Source organism: Haemaphysalis longicornis, unplaced genomic scaffold (assembly GCF_048455015.1).
Source record: "Haemaphysalis longicornis isolate Haplotype H1 unplaced genomic scaffold, Haemaphysalis longicornis Haplotype H1 scaffold_55, whole genome shotgun sequence".
Classification (NCBI taxonomy): domain Eukaryota; kingdom Metazoa; phylum Arthropoda; class Arachnida; order Ixodida; family Ixodidae; genus Haemaphysalis; species Haemaphysalis longicornis.
In genome coordinates, this window is record NW_027526394.1 from 1,488,052 (window position 1) to 1,505,323 (window position 17,272).

Consider the following 17,272-nt stretch of genomic DNA (forward strand, 5'->3'; position numbering starts at 1 on the left):
TTTTTATCCCGATGCATTTTAGTTGGAATAGCTTTAAAACAGGTTATAGCTCAGAAAACGATTTTACACTTGGTATTTGTTTAAAAGAGCTATGAAGGGGTTAAGAATCCACCTACATATCGTTGATCTAAAATGTAAGTACAGTTCTTATTCTCGATAACGCAAGGCACGCTATGACTATGAATAGCCAGGTGTAACTTTTTAGGCACCTAGTACATTATACAAACTGGCAATTTTAAAATATACTGAAAGTCGCCAATTAGAAACAAATAAAATGCCGTAAGAGTAAAATGCCATAAAAGTGCCATTTTACTATAAGAGTGAGAGGCGGTGTGCGGCTTCCGCGTAAACTTCAGGTACAATGTCTATTTTCATCTTCGACGTGTATTTTCACCATTGGGATAGAAGAGACAAGAAATCAACCATCTCACAACATACGCCGACTCAGCATTTTAATAAAAATAGGTTTAAAAAATAGGGACGAAGAAACTGTTTGTACTGGCATTAAAATTAGTATTAGGAAGCCCGCGGGCCCGACAGGCACTTTACGATATGTAAACATTCGTCCCGAGCGGTAATTTAATCCATTATATATAGACGGACCGCCTGTAATTTTAAAATTCCCAAATTTGCGGGTTTACTTCGATTCCATATAAACTGCAGGCATCAGTTATGTTTATCTAGCGTTGCAAAGTATCAACGTAAAATTGTTTTGCCCTGTCGGTGGGCCTCAGTTATTGTATTGAGCCTAGCCTTTTTACCTTTTTATTTGTGATTTTTGTTCCGAGATTTAGGCTATTTTGATTAAAGTCTAAGCGTGAAAAGGGTCCTCAAGTGGTCAGTGCGCTAAGATAGGACTTGCCGAGAATTTGGTCGACAGAGTACCCTTCTAACTACAACCAAGCATTGTAACAGCTTGGTACATTCTTGGACATTTGCACATTTCAGCGAAGGTGCAAACTGTTCTGTACTTTCTACGTTAGTGCTGTTGCTTTTAGCTGGCATTTCATTCACAAATCTTTCATGTAAATAAGTAACCAGGTACCCGTGAGTAGTTTTGTTTTATCCCACCAGTTTTAAGTGGTATATTTGACAAGAAACTCAGCTTCTGAGAATAGAAAATGCGTCTCCTACAAGAGGCATTGTGGAGTTCAAGAGGTGACTTCCAGACATGGTTTTAAAGAACAACTTAAAAGCGAATATGCGAGAAGAAATTTTGGTTAACGCTATTTATAAAAAAAATAAACGACTGCCCTAATTAAGAGAACTTCCTATGCGGGACCTTAACTTTTCATTTCCAATTGCTTAGAGCGAGAGGTTATGGCTGATTAGTGGTGATGGCCCAAATAGAAAATAACAATATTGCTAAAAGTTTTGTGGTTAAAAAACACGGTAACTGGTACACAGAAGTATCGGAAGGAGTTTGCGAGCAATTGTAGCTAAAAAGTTAAGAACAGGAGGTTACAAGGCCGTCAAATAGCTTAAATATAAATAGATATGAGCCGCATTTTCTAGAAGGCATAAATTTAAACACAATCATAACTTACGTCAGCTAAGTTGCTGTTTAGCCCAGTTACATAGAAAATTTCTTTAACCTTATAATCATCTTTCGGGGTAAAATGAAGGCAATCAGTTTTATTATGTTTCTTTGGATCGACATGACCTTTTATAACCTATATTTTCTCCAGGCGCACTCTACAGGAAAATGGAGCACAAGTATCTAAGTTGAAGAAGTGGAGTTTACATATGTATGAAGCCCGTTCTAGATAGCGGTGTATTGTTTAAATTACTCAAAATCTTAAATTGAAGACCAGCTGTGGTAGAACGTTTATTAAGAACACTCATATGCTTTAAAGTCTTTTGTCGAGCTGTGTGCATGGCCCCCCTTTTCCAGCAGAAGGGGACAATAAAATTCCAGAATCTGTTCTGCTGAAGCCCCGGTATTTCAACTACAGCCGAACATTCAAAACGGAGGCGCCCCAAGCCGTTTTATTTACAAACTGTAATGTGTCATAATTACGATACACACCACCAAAAGGAGCAGAAACACGATTGTGACCATACTTATGAAGCCGTAATTTGGCCTATGCAAGAAAATGTGGTGATGGTATGTTGAGCGCCGGGACATGGCATATTTTTGAATAGTGGAGTCCTTGACCGGTGAACTGCTGAGGCTGCTATCCGGTTTTGCTGGATCATCTGCTTGTGTCCTGCCAAAGAGGATATTACTTAAGAAGATGACTCCGGCAACTTTGGCAGTTACAAGACGCACGCACAAACACTCCACATTTTGAACACCAAATTAAGCAATGTATGCACAATAAAAATGACCGGCAAAAATATCACTATGCAGACTCAGAAAAGCCGATGTCCAGGCTGCACGTACAAATCTTCTAAGCCGATCTCAATTGTGCACAACGGCCTTCGGTGTTTCATGTGTGAATTATTTGTTTGGACCGGGGACAGAGTAAGAAAGCGACATCTCCAAAAGCATCAGTCTTACTCATTACTATTACATCGTCATTGTTTCAATGAATATAACGAGTATTACAAATGAACACTTTTACACCAACATCAAGGGCATGCGATTTTTACTACTGTTATAATATCAATTTTAACAGCAGTCCTCAGGTAACAAAAGTTCTTTTCATAGATCCACTCACTGCGCGTGCAAGCAGGCTTGGGACGGGTTTTTTGGCCAATTGCGTCTTTCACACCTTACCATTGTCATTATCATCTTTCAATACGACACATCAACGATTTAGGTTAAGGGTTACATACGCTACATATGCACAAGCTTTCCGCAAGTTGCAGTCATGCCGCTGATACTAATGCCCAAACTCATATAGCATCAACAGTGGTATCGGGCGTTCAGTTGGAAATGTTTCTGCGTTTTAACAGTCATTTACAAAACTACCCTAAACATAAACCAGAGCGCATGAAAATATGTTTACACTCTGCTAAAGCCCAACGGCCTTCTGCATGTTGGACAAAAGTAATAAAATGTTTGCCTCAAGCATCCGAACTGTCGTTGGGCGCCCGTAATAAAATTTTACAATATTCAACAATAAGCTATACGTAGAATCAAAGCAACGTACGTGTGACGAAACACAGAGCATGCGTTAATTTTGGGGTAATAGTTAGAGATTCCTGTGAACTAAACATTTTATAGAGGAGAGAAAGGAAGGCTATCGTCCCAATCCGTGGTAAAACGAAAAGATACTGCGCGCGTACTTTGACCCCAAGTCGTTTCGTCATCAGTCGCAGTCGGCTTCGCCCCTTAATGGCTTCGGGTGTGTGGCGTCATGTGCCGTTGGATCCACAGGACGTCTGCTTTCGACGGCTCGATCGGATGGAGGTACAGATCGCAGATGGGCTACTTTTGGTCCCAATGGTTAGAATATAACGACACAGCTGCGCAGTACGAAGATTGCAAAAGTTTCACGCTCTGTACTTCAATGAGACTTCTACCCTCCCTTTTGATGTACCAACTTCTTTTTTGATATATATTAATAGTAAAATATTAAAAGAATACTCTTTTTGGTTGTTTGTTCAAGCCGGTAACACTTTGCCGATGTTGTGAACATTTGCTTGTATTTTCACTGTTAGTTTTTTAAAGGTATTGGCTTCCGCTGGGAAGCCAATACGCACGCCTAATAAAAATAAACACAATAGCACAGTCGACCCATTGTCAAACAGTCAATACGCTTCGTGCGGGAAACGCAACGTATTGCTGTAATTCTGGTTGCAGAGCAAACGCTGCTACATAACGCGCAAAACAACGCGCAAGATTGCCTCCAGACTGAAATCCGGCAACACAACAGTTGCTGTTCTGCGCCTACATAAACTAGTATAACCAAAAGGGGCCTTCTTAGGCTTTCTTCCAACGTGCCCAATCTTTCACATGGTGCGTACAACATTCCCCATCGCTGTGGCACAGGGCGTGACTAATTTTAGCCGACGTGACAAACGACACATTTATCTACTAAATCAATACTCGGGTCTGATTACTCTACTTTGTAGTTCTAAACCACCCCACACTGTTATTTTACTGGTTTTCTCTAGCAGGAGCGTTCCCTAAAAGAGCTCTGTTCGCAGGCTTCTTGGCAAAGCTTTGCGCCAAACTGGTTTTGCATACACTGTAGCGTTCCTAGCTGTTGAAATTTCTTAGCTGTTGAAACAGCGTTGAAGTAAACCTGCTCTAAGAATTTGTCAGCGCATGCCCCATATCTCCAAGAAGTATAATTATGTGTTGCTTATAAACCTATTATCCTCATCGTCATTAACAGCCGGGTTGTGCCCAGTGCAGGGCGAAGGATTCTCCCAAAGATCGCCTGCCACGTCTGTCTAGTGCTGGCTGATTCCACACGCCCCCCAAATTTTTGTAGCTCATCACTCCATCCAGTCCAAATATTTTAACGACTGGATACTGCAGTGACTAAAATTATACTATTGTAATGACCAAAAATTACGATATTGTTACAGTGAGCGTGGGGCCAAAAACAATTTTTTTTTCATCTAGCTTAGGACAACGCGCCCTTAAAAAGAACACAGTTTAATTTGTGGGAGTTTCTTATACATAAGCCGTCGGGACGAACTAATGAAATTCCCCAACAGGGAGGCCTTCTAAAGCAAAGAAAGTGGTGATTCACATGCGGGTAACAGAACATCAATTTTTAACGTTCTACCATTTAGACGCGCTTTCAGGCTGGCGAATAACAGGCAGGGCACACCGAGTTTACGCATAGGCGCCTAATTTTAGCGAGCTTTGTCACCCTTCCTTCCCGTTGACACAGCAGACATCTGGCCAGGAGCGATAACTCAGCACTAATGTAAAGCCCTGGGAGCATAGTACTCGCCGAGCTTACGGATACATCACTGGATTCCTGTTGCAATCCGTATTGCCCGGTGTGTTTTCGTTAGGGCAATATAAAACACACGTTAGCTGGGTAAACACGTGACGAGGAACATATTTTGGCTATCTTGTGCGACAAGCATATTTGATGGCCAACAAAAACGTGGGTACAGCGTCCCTGTATACAATTTTTTGTTGTAAATCGTCGTAGCTTGGCCGGCACTGAAGTTTGGGGAGAGCTCGCCGCGATTACGAGACTGACGGCTAGCGTAAAGTGTACTAAGGACGCACTGCAACTTCAACGCATTTTATGAGCGAGCGCTGATCGCCAGACGGGTTGCATTGTGATTTCAGAGGTAGACCCGCACTAAATAAGGGTGCAGCATTACCCCTATCAGTGCTTGGAAATCGCAGAGAAGGTATGAGTAGTTAAAAAAAAATAAAAAAATTAATTTAAAAAGACGTCTGGCATAAACATAGGGAACTCAAATGAAAGGTACATATTTCAGAAAACAATGTTTTTATGATAGATTCTATGACGGGGTTCAAAAACAGAGGTTGGAAAAAAATTGAGGCTGAAGCACTATTTGAAAAGTGTTATTACGCAAAGCGACTAGTTTTGCATCGCAAGTTGCAACTGTATAATGTTTAATGTTAGCTCCTGTTTTCCACTGGCAGTAATCCCTACTCTACCCCGTGGTAATGGACGCTTACCGCGAAACAGCGCGTGGGGGCTGTTTCCCATGATTGTTTCTTCGATGCATGGTGGTCTTGGTGCCAGGGCTGTAACCAGAGTCGGGGGGTTACACCCTGCCTTCACCCTGCCATGGTTAAACGAACTTAGCATAAATCATAGTCAAGCTAGAGGAGTAATTAAAACTACAATGTTTATTTAGAGGCTAAAGGTCAGTGAGCCTTTTATCATCACGAAGCGAGCTACCAACTGGTTCTACAAAAGATAATAATCTGGCAAGCGTTAACACAACTTAAGAAGTGCTCTTGAGAATAGAGAGGGGTAGCCCCACCTCGCTGGTCACTAGCATTTGGATGCAAACTGACAGCTGGTGCGTTGCGTGGAACGCCCGTTGACAAGGCGACATCTTGCTAGAAACAAAAATAGCCGCGACACTTGCTCCGCAAATATTTTGCGCACTGATTCAAGAGCATCATCGAGATTCTGTTTCTGGCGTATGTTGAATGATCAGCGTTTATCCCTACATTGCCGTCGTGGGGACGAGGTTGGAGTTGATGGCCGAAAGGTACACGAAATTTAATGCAAAGTTTTCTAGCTCTACCAGCCAGCGGTTCTTTTGTGGCGTGCGGGACAACAGACTCCCAACGTGGCGGAGGCGGCGTCGGGGGGAGGGGGAGCGGTGGGTTTCACTCACGGAGCACACTGTAGATTGCGCGGTGAATTTGCCCAGCGTTTCCCGCGCTGAAGTGCCTGCTCGTCGTCAGCGGCATCGGCAGTACGGCTTTGTCGTTTGCTTTAGCGGTGGTTGTTTTGGGCCTCTTTTGGCGCAGCTTCGCGTCCATTGCGCGCTGCCTTCGCACAGACTTTTTAACATGTTCGAAAGCAACTCCATGATAACCCGCACCCGTCGGAATCAAGTGGCCGTACGGCATACATGCGTTAAGGATTGGTCTGGAGGGCGGGGAAACAAAATATAGAAACCACATACCGCCGTTGGAGAATGCTAGATTTGGCGCACTGCTTGCCACGCATGGGACTCCGTTTTCTAAATTGGTTAATAAAAATTCGGTTGTGTTTTAAGAGGTATTACAAAAGATGAAACTAGCAAATGATTCTCATAAATAGTGATTTGAAATTTTCCCTCAGCTTTCTCGCAATTCTCAAACTTACTAAACTCACTAGATTAAAAAGCTATAAAAGGGAATCACTAAGCTAACGTGCCGAATTGTTTCAATGTCGGCGCTTGTGTCGCTCGGTGGTGTAGCCGCAAGCTATAGCACAAGAGGACGGCGAGGTCCCGCTGTCTCACCCTTCGAAAGACGCTGCTCTCAGTTTTCTTTCTCCCGACTCATGCCCGGGCTACAGAGGCGGCGTCGGCCGCTCTAGCCCGGCCGTGGCCTACGCTGCTGCTGCGTTCGGGACGCCGCCCCCGCAATTTCCAGGTAGCGGCTGGCAGAATCTCTGGTTTTACTCTTTGTAGATCCACATGTGTGAATTCAAGTGACGTCGCATGGGCGATTGTTGTGGATGTCGTTTCAAGGTTTGCTTTCCAGCCACCCTCACAGCGGGGATTGGAACCAATTAAAAAAAAAAACATATACCGCTTTCTCCTGCCAAAATATGAACGTATACAACCTGTAGTAACATTGCATTACGACCACTTCTAAAATTTCTACACAGTAAAGTTTTCTCAATCGTTGCGGTGTTCCAAAATATTCTGGTCGTAAAACAGCACTGTACACCAGACCGGAAAAAAAGCTCACACCAGCCCATCCAGCTAATTGGAGTTAATTATGTATGTTTTCCGTATTTCGGTCGCTGTCATGCTTTCAGCGTAGTTGTGTTATGACCTTTAGTTCAGGCAAAACTTACATTACTTCTCCTTCTTATATAAAATGGGGCTGCATCCAGTTTCCAGGCTTGTTTAAGAATTTGGTAATGATGTCGAGTGGAGGTCCTACAACCACCCTGTGATTTCAAGTTGTAAATATCATAAAATTTGGTTTCTTTATTATTGTGTAAAGGGCATGTGGACCGACATTGGCGCCGTCTGTTTGTGAACAGAGTGACAGTACGATGCGAAATGAGAGGTCAGGCCCTAACAGGTGGATTTCTTGCATACCGCGGCTATGCGTTTCGGGCAAGGCACGCCCCGTCACTGCTTGTACAGTTAGTACAATGGAGTTCGAAGCGACTGCAGCAACCAGCGCGCTAAAAAAATTACACCATCTCCCCACGTGGGAACCTTGAGGGGGCGCAAAGCCGTGGAATAAGTACCGTGTAATTGGTTGTTAGAGTAAAGACACGTGTAGTCGCGTATTAAATGTCTTCTTTATTTATCCAGTAGTGGGGAACGTTTTGCGGTTTCTTGTTCTCGAAGCGAGGAATTCGCTGTTCGACGCTGGCGTTTCGAAGCGTTGTCACTGTGATGAGGTGTCGCTGCAACAAATCGAGAGGCCAATCCCGCGAACTCCACGGGTGTAGCCGACAAAAAAGACGCAAGGTACGAGGAAGAGGAGTAATGCGAAGCTGTTCGTTCTTAAAGGCAGCCAGACGACCACCATCGCGGTGTAGGCCCGAGGACCGTCGCCGGGTCTCCCGTCCGAGCCACCACCCGGGCTGCCTTTGAGAACGCGCTCCACCCGGGCTGCCCGCGCTCCACGCCACCGGAACCGTGATCACTCCAACGGGCGCAACCGCTTCTGGTCGTCTCTTCGGCAGCCCGGGTGGTGGCTCGGACGGAAGACCCGGCGACGGTCCTCGGGCCTACACCGCGAGGGTGGCCGTCTGGCTGCCTTTGACAACGAACAGCTTCGCCTTACTCCTCTTCCTCGTACCTTGCGTATTTCTTTTTCGGGTACACCCGTGGAGTTCGGTGGATTGGCCTCTCGATTTGTTGCAGCGACACCTCATCATAGTCACGTTGCCGAACGCCATCTGGATCAGCTACTCGCCGCTGGCGTTTCAAAGCGGCTTCTCGTTCTCGAAGCGAAAAATCCGCTGCTCGACGCTGCCGTTTACGTTCGGCGTCGCGAGCTCTCCTCTGTGCAGCCTTGTCTTCGGAGGCACAAGACGAGCCGAGGAGCGAGGAGGAGCGGCGAGGAGGAGAGCGGCGTTATCACAGCTGGTTAGGGCTCCTGCAGCGACAGTGTTGCCGGTGTCTTCCTGAGCCGGCACGAGGCGAGCCGAGCGGCGAGGAGGAGAGCGGCGTTATCACAGCTGGCGTGTAGAGGGGTAACGGGGTGGAGAGGTGCGGACGCCGAACGACGGAGGGGCGACTAAGAGATGCTTTGCACCTAAAATCATGCAATAACAATGGCAGAGAATAAATTATGGCACTGCTGAAGGACAAACCAAGCCACTTGCAGCCAACGCCGCTACTACAGCGAGAAAACTAGACTCGTAAGGCGGAATGCCAAGAAAGGTTGGCGTAGTGTCCGATGGGCGTGCGAAAAACACCTCGTGTTAATTTTTTAAAGCCTATGCAAACGTTGCGCACAGGTCCGGGCCTCGTATTCACGACTGAGATGGATTAGAGGGTCACATAGTTGTAAAGATGCATGTACGGAATTTATATATTGTATTCTTTTACAAATAAACGTTCAACACAAAATCATCATAAAACTACGGAAAGGTAAATCAATGCTTAGTAGCGGTGTCGTGGCATTTTTGTGGCAAGAATTGTTTTCTTTCTGACTTTTTATTAACACTTGTACCCAATGCTGATTGACACCGAATTGTAAAGCTGAAGCAAAGAGCCCCCTACGTTAAGTGAACGGCGGATATGTTCCTATTTGTCTCGCTTGTTGCTCACATAAGAACCGTAGTTGTGTAGTAATGGCGCATATGAGTTGACGAAAAAAAGCTCTTCTAAAGTAGTTCTGCATTCCAGATTACGAGAACACGCTAGCTTTCAATTCTAAGGCTAAACCCGGAAAAAAACGAGCGCATTCCTTGTGAGGAATATAGTTTGACTCACATTACTCTTGTACACATAGGCTGCGCAGGAACAGCTAGCCGTAGAAGTCCCATTACAAAGAGACAACCAACTCTCATTTGTTTGCTGTTTCTACATGTTCTATTGCCTCAAACGCAGCGTTGAAGGTTCGCTGTCTTATCCTTGCACTTATCTCAGACGCTGAGCGCACTAGCATCCATGATGAGCGTAGAAACTAACACCAAAGGGTACAAAGAGTTTGATGGGACCCCTTTCGCTTCTTGTCACTGGTGGCCCAACCTAGTCCAAAAGTAGGGCAGCGGTTTCGTTTAGACAGGTCTTATTTTTATCCCGAGCATGTCCGCGAAGTGATGTCGCATCCATCAGCGAGGAACGCGTTGTAACACTTGGGTTGCAAATGTTTGCGGGAACTCTGAGTACTGGCAAAACAAGCGCTGGGACAGAGCTGGCGTACATTACAAAGAAATGAGATTTCGGGGCAACTTTGGTTCTTCCACACTTCTGTTCGCTGTTTCTTCTGTTCGCCGCTCTCTCTTCTGGCTTGTCGTCCTGACGCTGACAACACCGTTGAAGATGGCAAAGCACAACGGGTACTCTTGATCCGTGTACACGCTGCTTCTAGTAGAAAAAACACCTCTTTCGCTATGCTCAGCTTTCCTTAGCTTGAAACGTGTAACAACCATAATCGTTATCGAATGTATTTTGTCGATTAATATTTAGCCACATACCCTCTGGAAAAACATTTGCCATTAAAAAAGCGTCCGTAAAGAGTATTCGCTTGCTGTGGAAAAAAAAACTCACGCAGAAAGTTTGGTCATGTTTTTTGATGTTTCATCAGAAGGGGTGTCATAAAAATTGACAAATGTGAGTAGATTTAAACGCGTGGGCTTTCCCTGGCAAGGGTGCCAGGGGTGTGGAATCACAAGATGGAAGCATAGAACAAATGTAAATAACTCAGGACAAGGGCAGAACCCGCCTTTGTCATCTGTTTTGATCTCGGTTCCGTCATTTTGCAACACACACCAACATGGTTGCGGCTGTAAATCGATAGCGACGCTGCAAATCAAAATTTCCCTTTCTGTTTAAAAATTCAACATTCGTTAACGCACTGTTTCGAAATTACACCAATATAAACAGGATCAACATTGTTCGAACCACTAATGGAACAGGAGCAAAATTTAGAAGGGATTCCCATAGCATTGAAGTCCTTGCGTGATTTGTTTGCGTGAGATTCCGTTTCATTAAGACGTGCACATACAAGTACTCTGCTCAGTGACAATGAGGAAGAGGTCCTGAAATCAAGTCATGCTATAACTCCCAAAAACAGGAGTTTAACTCATGAAAACCGGATATGTGCCTGCAGTAGACCTTAGGCGTCTCCCACCAATACAGTACGATAAAGAAATTATCTTACTTAGCGGAGCCGGCTGCAAAGGGTGAGTTTACGGTAAGAGCAAGGTACCAAAGAATGCGTGGCCAATGGCAGAAAAGCTTGAACGATAGCCACCGATGGAAATGCGGGTAAACAGCAATGAGGTCCACCAGCATGACGTTCAGGCCGGGCGTGAAGGCCCGCATGGGTCGCCTACCACGCAGCTAACCCGGGAAAAAGCACAGCTGGGCTGCTGTTCCACAAGGAGCGAGATCGAGCGAAACTCGGGAAACATGAGCTCTAGCGACGCCCACGCAACATAATGATAATATTTCTAGGCGGAGTTCAAGCGCATTAAAAATGCAATTCATGCTATTTGCCGATTATTGGGGCGACGTAAGGGGTCCAGAGCAGCGCGTTCCAAGGAGGCAGAACTAAGGCGTGGATCGTTTTTCACTGCTGTCTGTCATTCCACTGCTGCACTGGTGGCTACTGGAGGCAAGCAAATCAAGCTACATTACGTTATCACGATTTTATTTTATTAATCTGTATTTCACTCAAAACCTATTTAATTTTTTATTTTAAGGGTTCTTATGAGCTTTTTCTTTAAAATTCGCCGTCATAAGAAGCAGCTTCTGCCAATTTCTGCCGATGGTGGCAGACAATGCAATCACGTGACTAAGGCCGACTGGCAAAAAAAGAAAGCGGGCGATGGAAACGCGCCATACCTAAAGGCGCAACAACAACAACAAACGCGCCACATTCAAAGTAATTGCTGCTCGGTGGTTTCGAAACCCTCTGTCCGCATTCATGTATCCCAGGGACACCTAAGTCTGCTTACATGGTTTGAAGGCAAAGCTTGGCGATTCTTAATAACAACTGATACATTGTACTTGCGATACTAATTAAACGCTGATCATTGTACTTGCCATAATTCTCTGCTGATATACTGCACTTGCGTATTTTTCCTTTGCTTTTAATTCTTCGTCTTTCGGCACGAATTTTGGCATTACTTCGACCGGCTTCTTTATGCTATACTATGTTTTCATCAGTTTCTTGTGTTTCATTCCGTAGTGAACTCGTCAGAAAGAAGACTGGCACACAGCACAGTTTCCCTGTAATCGGGGTTCTGGGCGGCTGGTGTGCACCTATCCTTCTTATGTGCTATCACATTCACGTGGCACGCATTATTCTACAACTTTTACTGTTCCAATTCACAGTTTTGTCAATTTTCAAAACCGAGCCCATTTGCTCCTCAAATCTCTCAAATGTCGGCAAGTCACTCAATTGGGTATGTGCAACAAAGAAAGGAATAGCAACAACCACAGCTTTTCAAATTTGATTCATTTATTTCACTTTGCTCTTCACAGCTCTTGTTCGACAAAGCTCTCCACATTCGTTGGTTTTCTTTTTTATGGACTCTATACCTTCACCCTCCTTCTGGCGTCAAGCTGTTTCTTTCGGTCTCAACTCTTCCCTTCGCAAGCTTTACATAAACCGCTTCCTTAAAGACGACAAAGACACTGCACAACACCCGTTGCAATGCGTAAAGATCGCCTCCGATAATAGACACACGCTGTTGAATAGATCCTCTGAGTAAAGTTTTCGCAAGAATGGTGTATAACAAAACACCTCAAGAAAAACCGTCTGCCGCGCGGGCGATAGATGAAGCGCGCGGTCATGCAACGCCACATTGGAAAGCTTGCTTAGAGACGATAGCTCAAGCACGGTCACTCGATGGAAATCTTTCCATCGAGCAGTCCCGACTGAAGCGTACGCTCTGGCTGCAGACGGATAAACGCATGGTAGAACCAGCGGAAGCCAAACCCGGCTAATCACATAAAAAAAGGCGAAAAACTTGTCTGCAGTCATCCTATCGCGCACACCACAGCTGAATGTCGACTGAGGGCGGTCGCCGGTGCGGTCGCTTCCAACGCTTCCGTGGAAAGCGTCCGTCGCATGAAACCGCAGAACACGCAACACTTGCTCCTCGGCAGTTACGGAGCAAAGCCGTCTCAAAGTCGTCGCAAAGGGGGTCGGGAGCCAGATGGCTGCACAGCCAATGCATAGTACTTTCGAGAGACGAAAAAAGGCATTTAAATTCCTCCTCCGCTAAAGAAAAATCTCTGCCGGGATAGATATATGCCTGCTACGGCGCCCGTGAACAATGAACCACCCCGCAGCAGCCGCCAACACGAGAACCACGAGTTCAACTCGGCCGGTGTCCAGGGCTGAGACAGCAAGGTCGTCCCATGGTCTCCTGGACTGAGGAGCCACTCCCACATCACCAGGCTCACAATAAAGTTTTTCCTCCTCCTCCTCCTCCCGAGTTTTCTCCGAGTTATCGTGTCAATCTCACAAACCCAGCCCATTCGCAGGCGCGGCGTAGCGACCGAAGCCCCACCTAACTATGGCTGCCATCGCGTCTACATCGCCGGGGGGTAGCGTTGCCGCCACGAAGCCACTTGCATTTGATGCTCCAGTAGCAAAGCTTAGCAGAAAACAATGAACGAATGAAGTCCCCAGGCCATCATCAGTCAAATTCTGCCACAGCTAGCTAACTTTTTGCGTGTCCGGGCTGATATTTTCTTCCCAAAGTTGAATGGTCGAACAACTTTAAAATACCAGCCAAGCACCGACAACACCGAGTTTTGTAACGCCCTGTCATCAAGCATCAGTCGCCCTTTTGCCAGCATTTTCCAATACTTTGCTACTAGACAGAAGCATAATCCTACCCTTACAATAATAAGCAATATTTCTCTGCTGTAAAAAGAGCTGTTGCTGCGCCATCACGCTCAAACTTTTCTAAGGCGGGACTAGTGGTCGCAGCACCGGCACATTGATTTTCCGAAAAGGACGTGTGGGCCTTGTGAAATCTCCCACCTGGTCGCACATTTGGCAACCCTGCTTGGAAGCATTCATTTGTTTATTAAACGGGCGCATGCATAGAGACCCTTCCCGTAACATTAAGGTATTTTCTGAGAAACGTTTGGTCAACCCCTTGAGCAACAACTTGACGTAATTGGAAACCACCACGTAGTTAATTTTTGGGTTAGTCTGGGTTGCACCTTTAGTATACCTCCGTCGAAAATCTGGATAAAGCTTGATCAATCCTCGAGTTAAATTAAAGCAATGAATTTTTCAATGAGCGAGGCCTTCGTCCTCCAGTGGACCTGGGCAGACTTATGGGGAGTATGATGACGGCGACGATGATGAATTTACGAAAGTTTGTGCCATCGTCAGGGTGTCTCTGCAATTAACCGATCTCTACGCCGTTGACAACATAGCCGATATGCGTAAAGCTGTGGCCTAAAGTAGTGTTATCCAGGGTATGGCAGAACAAACGCTAATTCATCACAATTATATAGCCAGTTCAGAGAAAATATCGAATACCTTGCTTCAGAGGCTGTTTTACGGACTAACTATATTACGAATGGGGAAGTAAGCTTTTAGTTTCTCGCCAACGGGATGCTCGGCACTAGCGCAACTATATTCTGCAGCAACAAGGCGTTGTGAGTCAGCAAAACACCGCAAATGAGATTTCTCACCGGCAGGCGTGCACAAGTAGTGGCATTTTCTTTCCTGCAACTTCCTTTATACCGATATTTTCGCACTCCCACCGCTCTCCTAAACTCATCAGTCGCCTCTGAGAAAAGAAAAAGGAAAGCTTTAGACACCCGTGTAGACACGATAAATCCGATGAGTATTATTTTTGCTTGCTTCTTCGTTTACTTTATTTTCTGGAGGACAAGATTTTATGACCCTATCCTGAAACATGCTTCTCTATTGCTTATCGACGCAGCCAAAAACAACATCCCTCCCTGAAGAAGAACTGCCCAAGCAGCTCACTGCCTATTCATTCTTGCCGTGACAACGTTTACTACAATTTATGGCCCCTGGTATTGCTGTATTTCCTACGGTAATAGGTTTTTTCTGTTCGTTAAAGCTTCTAGCACTTATTTTATGCTCATTCTGTGGAGTTGACGCACAAAAATATGGCTACAGTTGTTCTGGCTTGCCCTATTTTTGGATGTTGATGCATGAAAACGTGTCGGCAGCGATTTTCTCCCGGACGGCATGTGAAAGTAGGACCAGGCCAGCGGCTTGTATGCACTAGCTTTTCTTTGGTATTGTGGTGCGCCAGGTATAGAAATTGATATATATGCCTGAGACGGCCTCATGTTTTGTCATTCATGTTTGACGGTAAGTTGTCAGATATCTGGAGCTTTCTTGCCGTTAGTACGGGTAGGTATGGGCACCCATGTGGGAAAAATACCGTCACTCTTTAATGTACCATTGTGACTTGTAGCTAGCTTATGCAGTTGCACTTCAGTAATAAACAGGACTGAAACTAAATTTACGGTAAGCCGAATTTATTTCTACGATAATTTTTCGAAACAAAACAGGGGTATTTCGCTGCAATTATCTTCGGCGTGTGGACTTAATATCTGCTGGCTATAGCAGAGAATATAAGTACGGTTGCTTAGAATGGGTGTGCTGAAAAGTGCTTCGCCACTCCCATAAACAGGTTATCGTCCATGTTGTGCGCTCGTTCGTACAGAAATATTGCACTGCTCGGAATCCTTCAGAAATTGAAACTTTAATCTTTACCTAGACAGCGCATTGCCCGGATGTTTAGGTTTCCAAAAAAGGATTGGCCAGCGCCATTTACACACCAAAAAACCAAATGTTTCTGTCAGTTTCCTTCTAGCTTTCTTTTTCATGTGGACACAAGTCGGCTACTCAAGCAACCAAGACAAATAGTAATGGCAATGAAGGACATTGCACATGAAGCAGAAGAAGACGTAGCACCGCATTCTGTTTTATAATGCTGCCTCTTAGATTAGAGGTAAAAGACAAGACCTCTGCAAGCCAAGCTCTCTAGGGGAATGAAATAATTAGTGGAAGTACTCTACTCCAAAATACAAATCTCCTTTGCTCGGTAATTGTTACCCGATATTGTTTCCCCCTGTAATTACTTTTTTGTTGAAAGCAACTCATAATGTCACAATTTCCACCACCCGACTTTTTTTTGTGTGCACAACTTTTCAATTCCTAGCAAAATTTGGTATGTAGGATTTTGGTACGTTCAAACTCCATTGTACCATAAAGTTCACATTAAAAAAAATTCCCACCCGCAATCCGCGCTTCCAGTCTGTTTATACATATGATATTACAGCCGAGGGTGACGTTTCATTCTAAAAGCGCCAAAATTAGCCGACACAAGTTTCCCCCTGTATTTGCCAAGCTGAAGAATTCAATATGCAAAAAGTATGTTGCTTGCAAAAGAAAGATCAAAATTAAGAATAATCCCTTTTAATGTAGGCCTCAATAATTACGTGAGATATAAGACGTCGTACGAGAGATAATTAAGACGTCATAGCACTGAACGTGTCAAAACAACACGTTTATTTTCGTTTTATTTGGAGAACGTTCGCAGACAGGAAGCCAAGAGATTATAGCTGACCAGAGCAGACGTCAGGAACCCGCGTGACCTGGTGATCCGGGCCAATCGAGCTGCGGCAGTCCATGGAGTCCCGGTCTAGGGGCGCCAACCAGCGGAGATAATCCCCTCAAGGCTATCGCACATCATCCCTCGCTCCCTCAACCACCAGAGGCCATTAAACGTTTGTCCTACTACTACTACTACTACTACTGCTACTACTACTACTACTACTACTACTACTACTACTACTTCTTCTAGTACTACTACTACTGCTACTACTATTACTACTACTGCTGCTATTACTACCACCACCACTACTAATATTACTACCACTACTACTACTACCACTACTACCACTACTACTACTACCACTAATAATAATACTACTACTACTACTACTACTACCACTACTACTACTACTACTACTACTACTACTACTACTACTACTACCACTATTACTACTACTCCTACTACTACTACTACTACTACTAATACTACCACTACTACTACTACTACTACTACTACTACTACTACTACTACTACTACTACTACTACTACTTCTACTACTACTACCACCACTACTACTACTACCACCACTACTACTACCACTACTACTACTACTACTACTACTACTACTACTACTACCACCACTACCACTACCACAACTACTACTACTACTACTACTACCACTACTACTACTACCACCACTACTACTACTACTACTACTACTACTACTACTACTACTACTACTACTACTACAACTGCTCCTACTTCTATGTTTTACAACAAATCCTCTTTGTAGCTGCAGCAAAAGCAGAGTGCCGGAGGGCTGTCAGCCGCAAAATTTTTTTTATCATTCGCATCGCTTACAAAAGCGCAATTTAATTTCCTGCATTCGCATTAATGTTATTGCATACTTTTACTGCTAGGGCTTTTAAAGTTAGCAC